Source organism: Pectinophora gossypiella, chromosome 13 (genome assembly GCF_024362695.1).
Source record: "Pectinophora gossypiella chromosome 13, ilPecGoss1.1, whole genome shotgun sequence".
NCBI classification, from domain to species: Eukaryota; Metazoa; Arthropoda; class Insecta; order Lepidoptera; family Gelechiidae; genus Pectinophora; species Pectinophora gossypiella.
The window spans coordinates 4,506,770-4,525,437 of record NC_065416.1 but is presented as its reverse complement, the minus strand read 5'-3'; the positions used below and the strand labels follow the sequence as shown (position 1 = coordinate 4,525,437).

The following is an 18,668-nucleotide window of genomic DNA, read 5'->3' as shown; positions in this document are numbered from 1 at the left end:
TGTTTGGTTTCTTGTCTTAGTTTAGTTCTATTTTAGGATCAGTTTGGAATAGTTTCATCCACAGATATTTTCAGTCAGTCGGCAATAAGTATTTTTTTTTGTGAATCCCTAAATTGCGTCTGTGTGGGCTCGCGCACCCAGTTTGAGAAATTCTGGACTGAACGCTCCATTGGTTTTTGTATCGTGAGGTCTGCCGAGGTGCTAGATCGCCTTAAGCTATTATGTACCTTAATTTGTATCATTCTGCATTATTACCCACGTAATGTTTTAATTTTTTATCCGCATTTTTAATTATCTGTTTAGGATTAAATACAGATAGGATTTATAATTAGTTTCCTACTATGACTTTCAAATGGTTTTATGTTTTACGCCTTGTGTTTTTTTGGGAGACGAATGGAAAAATATCTTTAAAAGTTCTATGCTTTTATTATCTCAGTCTTATTGTGGAAACGCTCAGTGGATAGGCCCGCTACAAGGTGGACCGACGATCTGGTGAAGGTCGCGGGAAGCCGCTGAATGCGGACAGCGCAGGACCGATCGTCGTGTAGTCCTTGGGGGAGGCCTTTGCCCAGCAGTGGGCGTCGTACGGCTGATGAAGATGATTGTGGAAATGTAGAAAACTCAAAAGCGACCCAACAACCCGGATTCAAGAATAGTATTTAAACGATTATGACACTAGAGTTCCCCGTTTATCGCCTAAGTTATATCACGATATACACAGACGACTTAATAAAATTAAAACTAATATAACTTAGCACTAATTTAACACGCTCTTCTCGGTATAGCATCCTCCATTCTAGTCTATCAAAGGCCAATTCTGTCACTTCCTTATAAGACACGACGTTCGCCTTCTCTTTAATATGTTCTATGTAAGCTCTTCTTGGTCTTCCCCTTAATACAACTATTATAAAATTTTTCATGTCTACTGAGTTACTTAAAATCTTTCAATATTTTCAATGAAGATTTATTGACTTCATGAATCCTAAATCATCTACTTGATAATGCCAGTAATTAACCTATACTTAATTTTAAGTTTGATTGATGCATGATCAGTCGGTCGTAAAACCAAATGAACATTCAAATCCACTTACATTTGGATAATAAAGTTGTCCTTTTTGATTAGATAAACATTGATTGTTGATTTACCAAATGTAGCTAAAGACATCATCTGTGGTGTTTGAGCAAAAAGAGAAACTTATTGGCAAAAAAGTAATTTGATTTGGGTTATTTTTTAATCCGATTCAAAATCTATCTAATAAAAAGTAATTCGAATGAGCCAGCAATCTTTGGTACATGCAAATCTGCAAATGTTCCATAGTGGTTACTTTAATGGGTGAAACATACAGTTCGATCGCTTTTTCTTTGGAATTTTGTTCATGCGTCGACTTCAGATTTACTATTTTTTACATTATTATGGGTCAAATTGATAACTTCCTCTTTTAAGTCGATTAAATGTAATAATCAGCGGATAATACACACACACCCTCGCATACACATGCACAGCCAATAATGCTAAACCAATAATTGGCAAATATGTTTTCGAATTCATGTTCGGATCATAAATTATTATCACGTGCTCAACGATAAAGGAAAAAATCGTGAGAAAACCCACATTCCCGAGAAATGCATTTTCGGAGGTATGTGCCCTAACCTGTATTGGGCTGGTTTTCCCTTCGCAGGTTGGAAGGTCAGACAGGCTGTCAAATCTTCAGGTTAGGTAAGCGGACGTCATGAAAACGGGATAATGCTAGGGAGATGATAATTTTCCCACACACAAATAAATTGGTCGTAAGTATATTACAGCGCCATTTTTTGATTTGCCCACACGGAAGTGGGCCATTGATTTTAATACTGTGATTATGCTATCAATGAATGGACTTATACAATCATTATAAGTAGTCATATCCTTTTAACTACAAAGTAAGAGCAATAATTTGTGGTTAACTGCTTGAATTTGCCATAATGACTGCTTACTGCTATGAAATACTTGTAAATGTCCATACTTGACATATTGAAGCTGGTTTATATATTTACTTAGACTCTGTCTACTTGATTGATGCAAAAAAGTCTAATATTCTGTCTACCTAGAAACACGTCTTCATTTTATATTGTATTCTTAATAAATATATTTACATTGGTAATCATCACTCGTGACGACCTCCGTAATCCAGTGGTTGAGCGTCAGGCTCACGATCCTGAAGTCCTGGGTTCAATTCCCGTCGGGGACATATCACAAAAATTATTTGTGGTCCCTAGTTTGGTTAGGACATTACAGGCTGATCACCTGATTATCCGAAAGTAAGATGATTCGTGCTTCAGAAGGCACTTGAAGCCGTTGGTCCCGGGGGCCTTTGGCGGCTCAATAACCCTGACACCAGAGTTGATGAGGTTGGTACTCCACCTCATTACGCACACGATAGAAGAAGATCAGTCGTTACATGAGCCTTGCCAGGGGCTTTTGTCTGGTCTGAATTGGTGAGGTTGGTAATCCACCTTGTAGCCCACTAGCATAGAATAAGGAATAACAACTACGTATAGAACGGCAACTCTCCGCTCCCCACCAGCGTCTGAGCTAGGTTTACCTCACCCACCCTCGAACATAGTTTAGACTTGAATCGTATGGTGGCAGACGTTACACACTCAGATGCGCGTGGTCGATAATGTGAATGTGTAATGTCTGTGTAAAACGAGGTTGTTTGTGTGAAGTGTCCGGGGTTTGCGACTAGTGAAGAAGAGATATCCCCTGATGATGCACTGTACCACACGGAATCGCACCGGATAGCTCCCGTTTTGACATGCCCAATTATTTACCTAACCTAATCTGAAGTTATGACAGTTCAAGTTTTTTTACAGAAACAACTGTCAATGTAATTTTCCACCCAAGAAGGGAAAACCAGACCAGTTACAGGCTTGACGACGTCGAAATATGTGGGTTTCTTTACAATTTTTTCGTTCACCTTTGAGTAGGTGTTATTAATTATTGATCTAAATATGAGTTCTGAAATAGATTTGAGTTAGTGGTTTAAACCTGAAACTATTGAAAAACTGCATCATGATTTATTTTCACCTTGCGATGGATGTACCTCTGACTGCCCCAATTGAATAGTTATTACGATCGTGAGCTGAAAAATGAAAATGAAAAAATGCTTTATTTACCAAAATAATTAATACATAGCGGTTGAAGTCTCTTTTAAGTTATTAAAATACTTGTGGTAGAGACTTCGCCCCTCCACTGACAATGTTACATTGCTTTTGGTTATATAGCCATAAAAATTATACGTAGTAAGTTACAAAACTTGTTATACTTACAGAGAAAAGTAAAAACGAAAATTTAAAGTTTAAAGCAAGTACATACGTGTGTGTGTGTGTGTGTGTGTGTGTGTGTGTGCGTGTGTTTGTTTGTGTGTTAGCCCTACGACTATCGTGAGCTGAACCTAACGTTGTTTTAAAATTTTCCTAAAGAGGCCGATCCTAGTTTTGAACCCGTGACCTTTTTCCAATCATTACGTAGGTGTTGCTAATCAAAAGTTCTTAGTAGCCATTGACTGTAAACCTACACCTCTTTTTATAATAAAATAATATTATCTTATCTATATTTCAAATAATACGGTTTCCTAAAAACTTTTAATTTTTTTTTCTTAAAAACGACGTCATTAAAGTATTAAAACTATTTAACCTCTGTAATAAATAAAAGATAAATATATGTGAAAGAAAAAGCAAAATAAATAAATAATATTAATAATAATTAATAATATATAGCCTATTATTTATATAAAAAGCTGTATTTATCTAATATTTTTTCCGCGAACCCATATTAAAATTGGCAAACGAATACATATACAAAAATAATTATAGAAATCTAATTGCATTGTATTTATAAATAAATAAAGTAAAACAATGTTTAAATAAAAATATTCAACACGACACTAATCATCGCATGGAAAGACCAATATATTATCGATTAATAAGTATATTAAGCGTCTTCTGTTAATTTGAATCTTAAAAACATATTAATGACACATACAGTTATTATTTTATATTTAGCCTAATTATCATTATACCACAAAGTTGCGCAATGTGATTCCCAAGTAGGTGCGTGAGTTAATTAAGAAAATATTATGCGTCATTAACAATCTGTACCTATTTCTTAGACTATGAAATAAATTATCCAGAGGCGATACATCATTGAGATGTTGACATCCCTAATGATACCTTACTCGTATCTTACTAACTCCCAAGCGAGTGAAGGCACGGTCTAAGTTAAATGAATGATCATTTTATCTAGGCCAAATGTAAACTCACCTCTTCTGTTCATATTAAAACTCTTAGTACCTTATTTATAAATAAAAAAATATATATGACTAGATTTTAATAAAAATATAGGTGCCTCTTGGGTGTAAATTGGTTTATTAAAAGTTACCTCTATTGGACTGGATTATTTGTTGCCTATCCTACCTACATACACACTTTTCTGATAATGATATTTTTGCAGTGGTGATAACAAGTACCTACTATATATATATTTAGTACTATTATATATATTTAGTACCTCAGAAATTTCAAGTATTAAAAATATATTTCGCACTCAAAGTTGCTAAATAATATGAACTACTTTTTAGATGTAAAACTTTTAATTAATTTAAGCTTATCCTATCATGTATTTATTGTTAACTAGCGACCCGCCCCGGCTTCCCTCGGGTGCAATGCTGAGGAAAAAATTGAATTTTTTTACGACATCACATTAATAACCTCAAAAATAACAGCATTTATCCACTATTTAATAGATGTTATTATACATAAACCTTCCTCTTGAACCACTATATCTATTAAAAAAACCGCATCAAAATCCGTTGCGTAGTTTTATAGTATTTTATGCAACAGTTGTATAAGAAGGGTCAAAAAATGCGAGTGGCGTGAGTTGCGATGTGAGCCTTGGCGAACATCGCAATAAGAGACGCCACGAGCATTTTTTGACCTAGTTATACAACGTTGCATACAATACTTTTTCTACGACGACGTAATTTTAAATGAAACCAAAATTTTCCAATTTATTTTCCAACGCGCGGGTAAATGGCGGCAAATGTATACTTTTTTTTTATAGTATATCTATGGCACCAAACAAAGTAAAGGTGCCAGTTTCCAGGTCAAAAAAAAAAAAAACAACAACAATGCTTTTTTGGCGACATTATAGTACAGTTACACTTTGTAAACAATGCTTTTATAGGCCATAGAGCGTACACTTTTTCAAAGAGTTTAATTATGTATGTACTTATATTAGACTTTTTGGTTATTTAAATGCCAGATTAAAGTAGAGGAGTAGAAAAAAGATTTAAGCGTACATAAATAAGTAAAGGGACAGAAAAAGCGACTTTGTTTTATATTATTTAGTGATGATAAGCGCCATGTTTAGTTTGTCGCGTCTGAGAATTTATGTTTTTAATCTTTGCCGTTCTACCTAATTACGTGGTGTTTACATGACGATAAGGCAGGGTTAATTATGTACGAATTAATAGCTCATTTGAGTTCGATAATGACATAAAATGTATTATAAAATATTTTAAAAGGAAGTTGTAGAACCTGTTTTCGATAATATAAGCGAGTTTTACATGCATTGTTTCGAAATAATAAGCTGTGGGCAAAGAAAAGTATTCGTATGACGTATAGTAAAATATTTTTTTATACGAGAAAGTTAGTATTTATTTTATTAAGTTAAAACAATAAGTACTTACATATCACTTTACTCAATATATTTTAAAAATATTATGCGTCATTCTGTAGTTAATACAAAAGTGACTGCAAAATTCTCCTGACCCCTTTTAGGTCTGCCTACCCCATTATACATGGTGGACATGTTATTTGTATTTTAAGATGTACAATCAAGTATCATCATCATCCCCTTAATGTTATCCAGTTTTTCACAGGGTCCGATTTGACAGGTCCGGTTTTTCTGTCGGACCTTCCAACCCGCGAAGGGAAAACTAGCTCAATACAGGTTAGGTCATATTATTATGATTTCGAAAAATGCATTTATTTATTTATTTAATAATAAACACACGTAACATTTCTCGGGAATGTGGGTTTCCTTACAATGTTTTCCTTCACCACTGAGCACGTGATAATAATTTATGATCCAAACATGAATTTGAAAACAAATTGGACAATCATTGGTTTAGACCTGTGTTGGATTCATTCTCAACGTGAGAGGCAAGCGTTCTACCAACTGGCCTGCCACGGCTCATATGCACAATCAAGTGTAATATTTATATATTTAATTCTGTGTTTTTCAAGTATTCATTGCCTTTCAATCTACACTACTGCTCGCTCGTAAAAGCAAAAAAATCGCAGTACCAATCGTAAAATGGTCCCAGACTTATAATTTCAACGGAAAAAAAATAGGCGATTTGGAATTAAAATCGCTAATGACTAAGACCATTAAGTTAATCATTTTAATTAGAACTTGGCATTCCCTGCGTCTGTGTTTTGCTTTTTGTAGGGTTCCGCGGGTTGGTTCAAAGAGTTTTTGGGTTATTTATTATTGTTTAAACATAGCTGGCGAGGAGTGGATGTGTACTATACACTTCTGTCTACCCTTTTAGGGATATAGGCGTGATTCCATTTTATGTTATTGTTGTCCCACTTGGGAGCGAATTGCGCTTGTATTTTTATTCAGGTGGATTACAAGTCATAAATGAAGGACGGAATGTAAGTGGACTTCTTTCTATGGTTTTTGCTTCTCATTTCTAATAAAAAAGTATAGACTAAGTGTCTTTTGTAGTGTCTGTTGTGTCTTTATCAAGATGATGGACTACCTTACGGTTATTCGTATCCACTCTAGGAATTCGATATTAAATCTGACTGGAAGTTGTCTGGTGGTTGTGGTCTGGCTCTGTAGGGATTATGGGGTTGTTACGTGCCTGACTTCCAAAATTAAAATTCTAATAAATAAACACAACAAATAAACAACGAACTATACAATTGTAATCTTGATAATGATAGTACTAATATGAAAGTAATGAATACATCCACAGCGTCTAGGGGGGTTAAAAAGGCCACATCGAAGCAATTGATCTAAAAACGCAATATTGCAATTTGACATTTGCTCATATAAAACTAAGTGCGCAATACAATCAAATGTCAGATTGCAATATTGCTTTCTTAGATGAATTGCTTCGATGTGTCCATTTTAACCTCCCTGAAATTCTCGACTAAATACTATAGTATTTTAACACCATATTATAATATGGCAATACAATCAAATGTCAGATTGCAATGTTGCTTTCTTAGATGAATTGCTTCGATGTGTCCATTTTAACCTATAGTATTTTTTAATACTATAGTATTTTGTCGAGAATTTCAGGGAGGTTATAATATGGTGTTTGTATAAAAGTGTTATCTAGTCTATAAGATTCCACTGGCACTGCAAGGTAAAGGCCTCCCCATTCTTCTATTTTTCGCGGACTTGTGCGCACTCCGGTCAGTAGGGTAAAATCGTGCGGAACCATCTTCATTTGTTTGCACCGCGCTTGACCGCAGTTTTTGTAAAAGGGAGTGAAGTCCCGGGTCACTTCAGTAGCATTTAATGTAAAGGAATAATATTACTGTTTCGTTGTATTTATTTAGTAGTTTGTAAGACAGATGTATTTTTATATTGGAATGATTTTAGTTTTATGCATGGTGGGGATAATAATGAACTTATTTAGTTACTAAGTATCTGGGGGGTTAAAATGGCCACATCGAAGCATTTCATATTGCAATTTGACATTTGCTCATATAAAAGTAAGTGCGCAATGCAATCAAATGTCAAATAGCAATATTACTTTCTTAGATGAATTGCTTCGATGTGGCCATTTTAGCCCGACTGTTATAATTTGTCATCATATTTATTTACCGTTCAGCTGCTTGTCTTTCCGGTTATGTCGTAAAATCCGACAGAGGATTGTGTCCTTTAATGTGATAGACTATTGTTATAGGCAATAGGCTGATCGCTTGTCACCATAAGGTTCATTATCCATTCATCCATCTTAGAACTTTGTATCAACAGTGGCTGCAAGTTCTGATTTATTGTGGCTCTGTCCACCCTATTAAGGTTTACAGGCGTGAGTTTATGAAAACCAAAATCTTGTGTTTGCTTTTATGCTCGAATCAAATTGTCACTCACTCAGCCTTACCTTACCATTGATTATAAAAAACAAAAACAGTCTTATTAGGGAAGTATGTTGACAATGAAATTGATTAGCGACTTCCTACTAGTTAAGATAAACATATAACCTTCCTTTTTGCTTCGTCGCAGTCGGATAAAAAGTTACAATTGACCGTCTCGCGGGTTTCGCCGAATTTAACTCGCTCGTCTCTCAGCTCTTGAAAGGAGCAAAGAAGTCTGAAAATATTATTGGAGTGACCAAGTTGGGTAGAAGCTCGGACACTTAGGTCAATATCATAACCGTTAACGCAAAAATATCCTTCAGTCTTTGGTCGTTTTTGAAAATATCCAGTAAAAACTAGGTTAAAACGTCTTTAGACGGTACGTGATTTCCAATAGGAAATCAATAGACTATTTCTTTTTTCATTTTGTGACTGTTGCATCACGTGGATGAAACTGATAAAGCGAACAATAGTACCTACCTAAATGATGTGTTGGAGGATCCAAATCAAAAGGGCCCTTAACGCGGCAGCCTCTTACGCTGTTTTTAAATATTTGAGTATGGAAATTTGATACCCGGTGGTTCTGATACCCATTACAAGAATTTTAACAAACTCAACTTTTATAACTATGTAATGAAGTGACCCTATATTCGAAATACCTAATTTCATTTTAATAAAATATTCTAGTGAAAATAAATAAAAAACAATAGTTTCTCCTTATGTGTCTTCTTAGTTCCTTGCAGCGTAGGATCCAAACAGACATTTGAATAGCGTCTCATTATCTCTAATTATATACTGATTCTTAACCGGGAGGTGCGCTTCGCTCCCCGTGCTTATTACGATATTTTCCCATTTCGATCATTCATTTCAAACCGTACATTACCGTACTTGTTGATTATAGGGACTTAAACAGCTGATTGGTAATTATAATTAATTTAAGTAATGTTCGGATTTTAAATCAAATCAAATCAAATCAAATATACTTTATTGCACACAACATACAAAACAGATTCACACAGATGAAGATAGATACAGTACAATCTGGCGGCCTTATTGTTAAAAGACTTTGAGGTGTATAATGATTGACATAAATGCTGTAGAAAATGTATGTTGTTGTTATAATGAAACATAACAGCTATATACATCCCACTGCTGGGCACAGGCTTTCCCTCAATAAACCGGAATTGCACTGAGCATACCTACTCGGATATCATCATCATCATCTCTCTAGCTTTATCCCGTATTTCACAGGGTCCCACCTAACCAGAGTCTTACCTAATCTGAAGATTTGACAGGTCCGGGTTTTTACAGAAGCGACTGCTTGTTTGACCTTCCAACCATCGAAGAGAAAACCAGCCCAATACAAATTAGGTCACATACTTCCGAATAATGCATTTGCGGAGTCGGGAATGTGGGTTTCCTCACGATGTTTTCCTCCACCTCCGCGAATAATCATTTATGATCCAACCATGAATTCGAAAAAAAAATCCACAATCACTGGTTTAGGCCTGAGCTGGATTCGAATCTGCGACCTCAAAGTGAAAGGCAAGCGTTCTACCAACTGGGCTACCACGGCTCCTCCTTACCTACCTACCTACTCGGATATAAATAAGTGCACAAAGGCATAAAGAATAATTCTGCCTATAATTTAGAACGATAAATTTCCATCCCGCACCAATTCGAATCGGGCGCCGAACTACATTTACCTCACCCCCTCTGGGGTGCGCGCGGGCACTATCTGTCTCACACATACACGTGGTAATGAGGCGCGTGGTCAAAATGAGCTTTTTTGTATGGAATTTATATTGTGTAGATACTTTTACCATTCGTGATACTTTGGTGCCGTGCATTTCGTGGCTTACTTTGCTAAATGACGTAACTGTAATTTTTTGCTAAAGTGATTTGTGTCTTATTGATAATTGCAAAAGATGCAAATCAGTTTGGCCAAAAATTGCAGATACGTCAGTTCGCAACATCAAACATCAGCGACAATTTTATGTATGAATTACGATTTGCACACTGTTTAAATCTTAATCCGAATACAAGACGACGGTGACGTTTCTATTAAAATATTGTAATGGTTTTTATATAGCTAATTGTTTACGGGCTTTTTAATACTACTTGCAAAATTATACAGGTCAACATTTTATAGCCTCGAGCTTTCGCCACTTGTTTCAGAAGTTATCTGGCAGATATTAGTACTGGTATCAGACACTTATCCGTTAGTATGATCCGTGCTTCGGAAGGCACGTTAAGCCGTTGGTCCCGGTTGCTTCTTACTGATGTAAGTGAGTAATCGTTACATGAGCCACGTCAGGGGCCTTTGGCGGCTCAATTATAACCCTGACACCAGGCTTGCTGAGGTTGGTAATCCACCTCACAACCCACACGATAGAAGATAGTTGATAGTTTACATCAATAAGTAGCAACCGGGACCAACAGCTTAACGTGCCTTCCGAAACACGGATCATGCTAAAATTTAATAACGTTTAAATATTTAAAAAAAGTCAACATCATTTTACAAAAAACCCACATTTGTGTAAAAAGCGATCTAAATAGAGAATCTTTTCAGTGGCACTTACGGGGCAAAAAGGGGGAACCGGGTAAAAAGTGTAATTATGTTGATTATTTAGGTCGTAATGCGCCGACTATCCCGCGCCTCCCCACTAGAGTTGTGCTTTTAATTTTAAAGTACCTACAAAACTAACCATAACTATTTTTTGTTGTTTATTTTATTTCTTCATAGGACATCAAATGCCACAATTTGTCTTTAACTAATCTAACCTGAATTTTATGTAACTATAATAAAGATTATTTTAAAGATAGTGGTTTGGTTTAATTAGTATTGTGAATGGAAGAATAATAATATAATAAAGCAACAAGCTGAGTTTGAAGCTAAAACATGATTCATTTCAAATTTGGAACGGATAAAAGCATACCTTATTACAAAACGTAGACTAAATAGGTAATACACCTGGTGTAAAAATATAGTCTGTGGTATGCAAGAAGTCCCGCGTTCGCGGCCTTAGTGTCGTAGATTCTGCATACAATTATCATGACATTTCGTCAATTAGTTCCATTAAAATCCGTGAACGCGTGGATATGGGAAAAAGACCATAGATTTTAGGATATTTTTGCGTAACCGGTGTTCGAAGATGTACTCTTTGTAATGGTAGTTTTTCCCATTCCAAAAATGACATTATAACATTATCATGACATTATGTTTTTGACATTAAGTAGTTTTAATTCCGGATATTATTTAAACAGTCACCACTCTAGCGCGTCATTAATCGCTACACCCCAACCCCCCTACTTTCGCCCTTTATTATTTCGTTTCAATTATATTTGTGATTATCTTTTTATAGCGGCGCGCATTAAAACTCGAAAAAATAACTGTCGACGTTAAACGTAATTAGAAACGAAAATGACGAGATGTCGCCACTGCCAATGACGTAAACCGACGTAAAAGTTTAATCGTAACATTATTGTTTTACATCTGTCAAAATGCTTTTTGCTTAATTGCATGTATAATTAAGACGCTGGTTTTATGTGTAGGGTTGTTCGTGTGAAGTTTGGGAATCTTATTCGATGTTTTAATGAGTTGAAAGAATTCAATCTCAAAATTTGGGTGCAATTCATTGTTTACCTAAGTGTGTTTTAAGTTTCGAAGCAACCATTTAGTGAAGTCGTAGACTTAATTCTCTGCCGTAAGTAGCTTATTATGTGAATCGATTTGATACAACGTTACGAGATTTTTTTTAATTATTCGTTTTTTATTTTATCTTGATTTTTATAGGAATTTTTGTTTACCAAACACGCCAGCTCCATCTAACCTTAACAAGTACTACAATCTATTACATATTTAAACTAAAAACTAGATGACAGAGCTTTCCAATCCAACGGAGTTCGTGTCGGGGTCTGCTGGAATGCTCTGTAATATGCCTGTGTCCATAAGATTGATTTTCAACATATTCTAAACAATCTTCTTTTTTTTAATCTTTTCGCACTCCATCAGACTACGCTGAACATCATCTATGGCGTCATACAGATCACAATTGGACAACGACTTTTTTCATTAGAAACGCAAACTTTTTGGAAGAATAGTGGCCAGATCGTAATCTGTGGATCATAACTACATAGGATCTTTTAATTTTAACCTTACAAAACCATGGAATTGTATTGTCCTATGCCATATGCCTTTGTCTTTTGATCTTAAGTCATAATGCTCTCGCCAGCTGGAATAAATTAAGTCTTTGAACTTAAGTAGCGCTTTAGAGTAACTTAGCTAAATGTATTCAGTTTATTTACTGAATTATTAAATTGTTTTTTTTTTATTGGGAAGTATCTAAATACTTCCTAATATTTTATTCGTTTTTCGGATTTTTTTAAAATCATCCTTATATTTCGGCCCGTATTTTTTTAGTATGACAGTTTAGCGCTAAAATAGATGAAATTCACACGTATTAGAAGTATAACGAAATCGCAAGGTTTTTAAAATCAAGTGAGTAGCTTAGTTTGTTTACGAACATTGTAATAAGTTCGCATGCTCTTAGCTGAGAACTAAAGCTTATTACAAGGTACGGCTTAAATTTCTATAGCAACGGAAATATAAAAACAGTAATAATTATATTAGTCATAATATAAAGTTGACGCGTGACTATTAACAATAGCCAGTGGATTTGCCAACCCTTTTGATTTGTGCTACTAATGAATATAAACTTGTTTCTAATGTGGACTTTTATGTGTTTTAATAAAGCATAGTTTGCTTTGAAGAGCGCTAATGTGCTGGGCTTAGTGTGCTAGGTTTTGGATGAGCAATTTTTATTATTGTGCTCGTATTATGTTGCGACTTAATGGCAGATGTTGTGACGATTGTTGAGCCACTGATTTCAAAAGATTTATAATTTAATACTTTGAGACTTAACTGTATTGTTTTACGAAGTATTATTCCGATTTCTGTTTCATTGCTTTTGGCATTACACACAATACGTTCGAAGACTAACTATGACAGGAAATGTCTTAAAATTAGCTTTTTTACGAGACTTATTGTAGATTTGCCGCAGATGGCATTAACTAATATAACCATCGCAAAAGTATAGAATGGAAAATAAATTTAAAAAACATAAAATAATACATTAATTTTGCGACGGAAAATTCCACTTGATATTAACTCAGAATCATAATAATAATGGTCTGATAATTCGCGGGAAATTATATTTACTTCCTTGTTTAAAAAAACTCTTTTTTTCGCGTGAAATGTGGTCCCGGTAATACCCAGTAGACACACAGTGGGCCTTGCATTATGTATGGGAACAATCCAAAGCACGCTTTCACTAAATTATTTATTAAACGGTTGTGCTGAAGTATTCGCGGTTACGCGTTGTGTTGTGTGATGTGCGTTGTGCGGTGTGTTGTTGGAGAGTCGTACAGTTTTTGGTAATGTTCAACTCGGTGGTACGTTTGTTTTGATTATGGAATGTTGGTTGCACGTTTTGTTTATAAGCAACTTATAAGTAAGTAAATCGTTTACTGATGAAACTCTTTGGTTTGTGTAGACTAGTAGCAAGTGAAAAGTGTAGCGAAAGTAACGTTACTACACTAAAAGGAAACTATTTTGTTGTAGTCGACATAGGAACTTTACTTCATTCATCATTATAAAGTTAAGAGCAACGCTCTTGTCGGTATAGCATTCTTCATTCTTGTCTATCAAAGGCTAATTCTTTGACTACCTTATAAGACACAACGGTCCCCTTATCTTTCCGTCTATCTGTCCTTCAATGATGTATATTTTATTAAAGAAATCTGAGTCAAATACATCGTTATAAATAAATACTCGTGCTTAAAGTCACCCACACGTCGACTATAGTAATCAAAAGTCCTGTACGGTACGAGCACCTACGCGTAAAATTTATCAATGACGCCAGTGATCGACTCATCAATATAGAAACACGAAACATTTATTTAAAATCATTTTCCCTTACGCGTCATTCCGCGAGTAACGTAAACATGCACGCCGCATGCGTTCTGGAAATTGAAAGTGAACTGGACATCACTCGATGTATCCCGACTATTATTATATACTCTGTTGAAAGTGCAAGCGATCGCATTGTTATCCCATTCGCTATTAATTGACCGATATTTGTAAATACACGCGTAATTTCGCGTTCCATTCATGACGTGGGCGTTTGTATTCGCATTATCTGTGATGGGATATGGTTAATTTACTCTGTGTATCTGTTACGTAAATGTTGACCTTTGCACGTGTTTGGTTTAATGTTATAGAATTTTCGGGATTATTTGTGATGGTGAGACCTTTACCAGTAGTAGAACAAGTAATAAGTATCTAGATTCTTCTCTCCCCTATCGTGTGGGTTGATAAGGTTGGTTCTCCACATCACACCCCTAGTCACCCTAGAGTCAGGGTTACTATTGAGCCGGCAAAGGCCTCTGACATGGTTCATGTAACGGCTACTTACACCATACCTACCTACCCACGTACCTACCCTGCCTACCTACTTACCTAGGTTTATGTGATGGGATTCTTACTTTAACGCGACTTGAACCTAGGCTGAGTTGGCTGTTTTATCGAAAACATAAACAACATAAATATACGTCCCACTGCTGGGCACAGGCCTCCCCTCAATCAACCGGAGGTATTTAAACACTACAAAAAAATCTTCTGCCCTCATTAAACTTGTACCTAAAATACACTGTACAAAAATTAAAAATCTCATGCTGCAGTAAATTATTAAGTTATTCACTGTTCATACAACGAACTTCATAGTAAAGTCATCTGAAGACATCTAGCACCTACTCATGGTCAAATAATAAATATTCCTATATACTTACGTCCTTTTGCTAGGCACAGGGGGTTAAAAAGGCAATATCGAAACAATTCATCTAAAATAGTAATATTGGTATTTGTGCATTGCGCACTTACATTTATATGCACAAATGTCAAATTGCAATATTGCTTTCTTAGATGAATAGGTTCGAAGTAGTCTTTTAACCCCCAAGCCTCTCCTCAACCAATCAGCGGGGGTGTTGAGTATACACCACCACGCTGCTCCAGTGCATGGTGGAGGTGTTTGGGTATTGACCTAGGTCTGCCAACCATTGCCCAATGGCTCAAATTAGCTTCCAAACGTTTTTTCGATTCTGCTCCGCACCACCCAAATCCCCTGGTAGTTGCGGCTTCCGAGTACATTCCGCTTAGGGACGGTACTGAAAAGTATCGGCGTCCCCATTTGTCCGGCCAAGTAGTTAATGCCATCTGCGGCAAATCTACAATAAGTCACGTCAAAAAAAAAAGGTGTTTGGGCTAGCAACCCGGGACCAACGGCTTAACGTGCCTTCCTTTACTTTTTCAGACAATCAGTTAATTTAGCCTGCAATTTCCTGGCCACACCAAAGACTCTTCTAAATTGATTTTAACAATGTTCCACCGGAAATCGATCTTGGACCTCCAGATCATGAGCCGGACACTCTAACCACTAGACCAAGGCCACCCGTGTTGTAAAAATACTAAAATAATATAATGATAAACTGCATAGCGATAGGTTAACCAACTATAAGAGCGACTACAGTACGTCCTAATCTACGAGGTCCTTGCTTCCCTGCGTGTACGCCTCTTCCCGATGCGCGGGCGGCAGGGTTCAGCCTACAGTGTTCAGTTCGGCAACGCCGAGCGGCGCTACCGTGCGACCTATTGATACTTGTGTGAATTCTCAAGTTATTAGAAATAATCTAAGTGTATATTGTTCTCGGTGTTCCCCTTAAACAACCTACTCGTAACCTATATAGGTACTCAGATCATGATATACAGGAAATCTAGACAACCCGTTTTATTTTTTATTTTCTTCCATACCATGCATGTCGCTATCAAAACATTTTAAACCTCCAAAGTTGTTACAAAACCTCTCATTAATGTGTAAATGCGATGTTCCTAAATGTATAATTATAAAATTACGCAAATAAAGAAAATTATGTTAATTATCGTTCATATAAGCGTAACTAAATGGCGATAAGTAGACACTTAATCTCATTACAAGGTGAATGCGCTCGTTCTACTATAATAATCTTTGAATAAAACGTAGCTTTGTGGAGTCGACACTAGCGAGACGAAAGATAGTATCTCAGAATGAAGATATAAAAAAATCTACATAGAAACTATAGAGTTAACCGCACACGGAAATGGCGATGGATTGGTCATGTCCTTAGAAGACCTGTGGAACACCCGTCTCGACGATCTCACCTGGGGCCCTACCGGCTAAGACGAAGCCGATTCAGATTGGAGCAAATCGAACATCGATTTGATTCTGTCGTACCGCGTAACCAGCCAAGATGGCGATCTCCGATTCGTGACGTCACATGAAGTTCGGCAACTGGTATGCGCGTGGAAAACGCAAAAGGGGGCGGCCCAAAGAGACCTGGCGACGCTCGGTTGACCGAGAGTTGAAAACTCATGAGAACAAGCTACAGAGGCTGCAAAAGATCGCGAGGAATGGAAATCTGTTATTCGAGCCCTACATCCCAACAGAGGATTGGAAGAAGAAGAAGATATAGAAACTAGTACAACATACAGACAGACTTACAACCCGCGTTCCCGAATAGACAAGATGACTGGATCAAAGATAACACAGCTAGATAGGCAGAGGTACACCTCTGTTGTATAGCATACATTCTATACCCACTCCTCGCCAGCACTGGTTAAGTCTCATGTAATAGGTGGCGAGCCTATTGCCATTGGAACCGGGCACAAAACTTGGAAACCACAAGGATAAATTATAAAGTACCAAGCGAGAAATAAAGGGTTGTCTATACTTATGAGACTTATAATAATCAATCACATTATTTTTACTGACTAAAACACAATTACAAAGAGTATACGTTTGACTGTATATTGATGACGTCATAAGTCTGCATTTCTATACGAATTCCATTTAAATTTCAGAAACTACAAGTTTGGCCGAGTCTAGTCGGCTAGTCGGCCAAGCTTGTAAAGGAATTAGTCTCGAAATGGTACTTATTCGTTTTAAAAACGTCTTTTGGTTGAGAAGTTCGAGAAAAAAAATATTTATGTAAATGAATATAAATATTTTTGAGTTTGAGTATAAATAGTATGGTTTTACTCCCAGAAAAAAATATATGTATGTATAAATAAATATAGAGAGACAGTAGATATATCAAATATACGTCTGTACGTTTTAATGATTATTTTAAATCGCACAGCGATGCAACAGGTGGCAGCGCGGCATCCCACAAGTATTTCAGTCCACTTCAAAACTATTTCCGTGTTTCGATGTTTTTATACATTGATGTTTTATAGTACTCTCTATATAGATATAATATATGTTATTATGTTCCTAGTAGATTGCGTTTGTAAACCGTGGCGGTACATGTCTGTTGAATTTTTTTATGCAAATAAAAATTAAAAACTAGTTTTATTTATCTATGAATGACGAGCAAAAATACAGATAGCACGACGGTAAAAGCATGCATTTTAACTTCTTTTGTTTAATTATCAATGTCGATTTATTTAACGCGAACTGTCCGAAAAATGTGACAAGCCGTGTGACAAAGTTGTCGAAAACACATCGTAGTTATAACGTATTGTTTTATATAAGGCTGCTGATGCCGCCCTAACCACCGGGTGAGAGCCCTCAGCGCTTCCCATTTGTCCGGCCAAGTAGTTAATGCCATCTGCGGCAAATCTACAATAAGTCACGTTAAAAAAAAGGCCTAAGTATTCGTTCTTTTTGACGTGACTTGTGGGAAGTGGGAACGAACTATTTCAAACTCACACTACGTATACAAGGGACATTCTCCGCCCCGCACCGATACGAGCTTGATTTACCACACCCCCCTATGGGAGCCACTTTAGTCTATATGAGCCAGAAACCTCGCTGTATTGCTCGCACGGCGAAAAACAGCCATGGTAAGAACAAGATTTATTTTATGGAGTGTCTGAACTGTCCGTTTTAAGAAATTAATGTTTGATACTCTTCCACGCTGTTACCATTCATTGTTCTTCATATACTTAGCTCCAACACTATTGTTCAAGTAGCTATAGTTACTTAATATATAACCGAACACCGGAATCAAACCAACTAGAGCAAGAAGAATTACATACAGTAACAATGAATATTAGCACATCGTAAAATTAGTCTTCTACTAAAGTTTTACAGCCTAATCTTATTTGCATGTTAGTAAATCTCACACAGGACGTCAATGTGACTGTAATATCCACGTAAAATATAAGTCCAGTTAAGAATTTCATGACGTGATAAAGAAGACTATAATAAACGTGTTTCTACTGCTAAGACTTAATGGACGAGGACGTACTATTAGAACTTCTAACAAGTTGAATTATAGTTGGGAGACAAATATTGCAGGGTTTATTGGATTTCCTGTTTCATCTATGCTGGTTTGGACACATAGCGCGCATGAATGATAATAGGATTACCAAAACGCGGTATATAAGGTGAAAGTTATTGGTAGGACTGACAGAGAACCTAGAATTACGT

General features: G+C 36.2%; 1 protein-coding gene across 6 annotated transcripts in view; it reads left to right on the top strand.

Annotated features, from left to right (window-relative positions):
- LOC126371710 (POU domain, class 6, transcription factor 2) overlaps positions 1-18,668 on the top strand; it is a 185,295-nt gene that overhangs the window by 10,736 nt on the left and 155,891 nt on the right. The window lies entirely within an intron of this gene.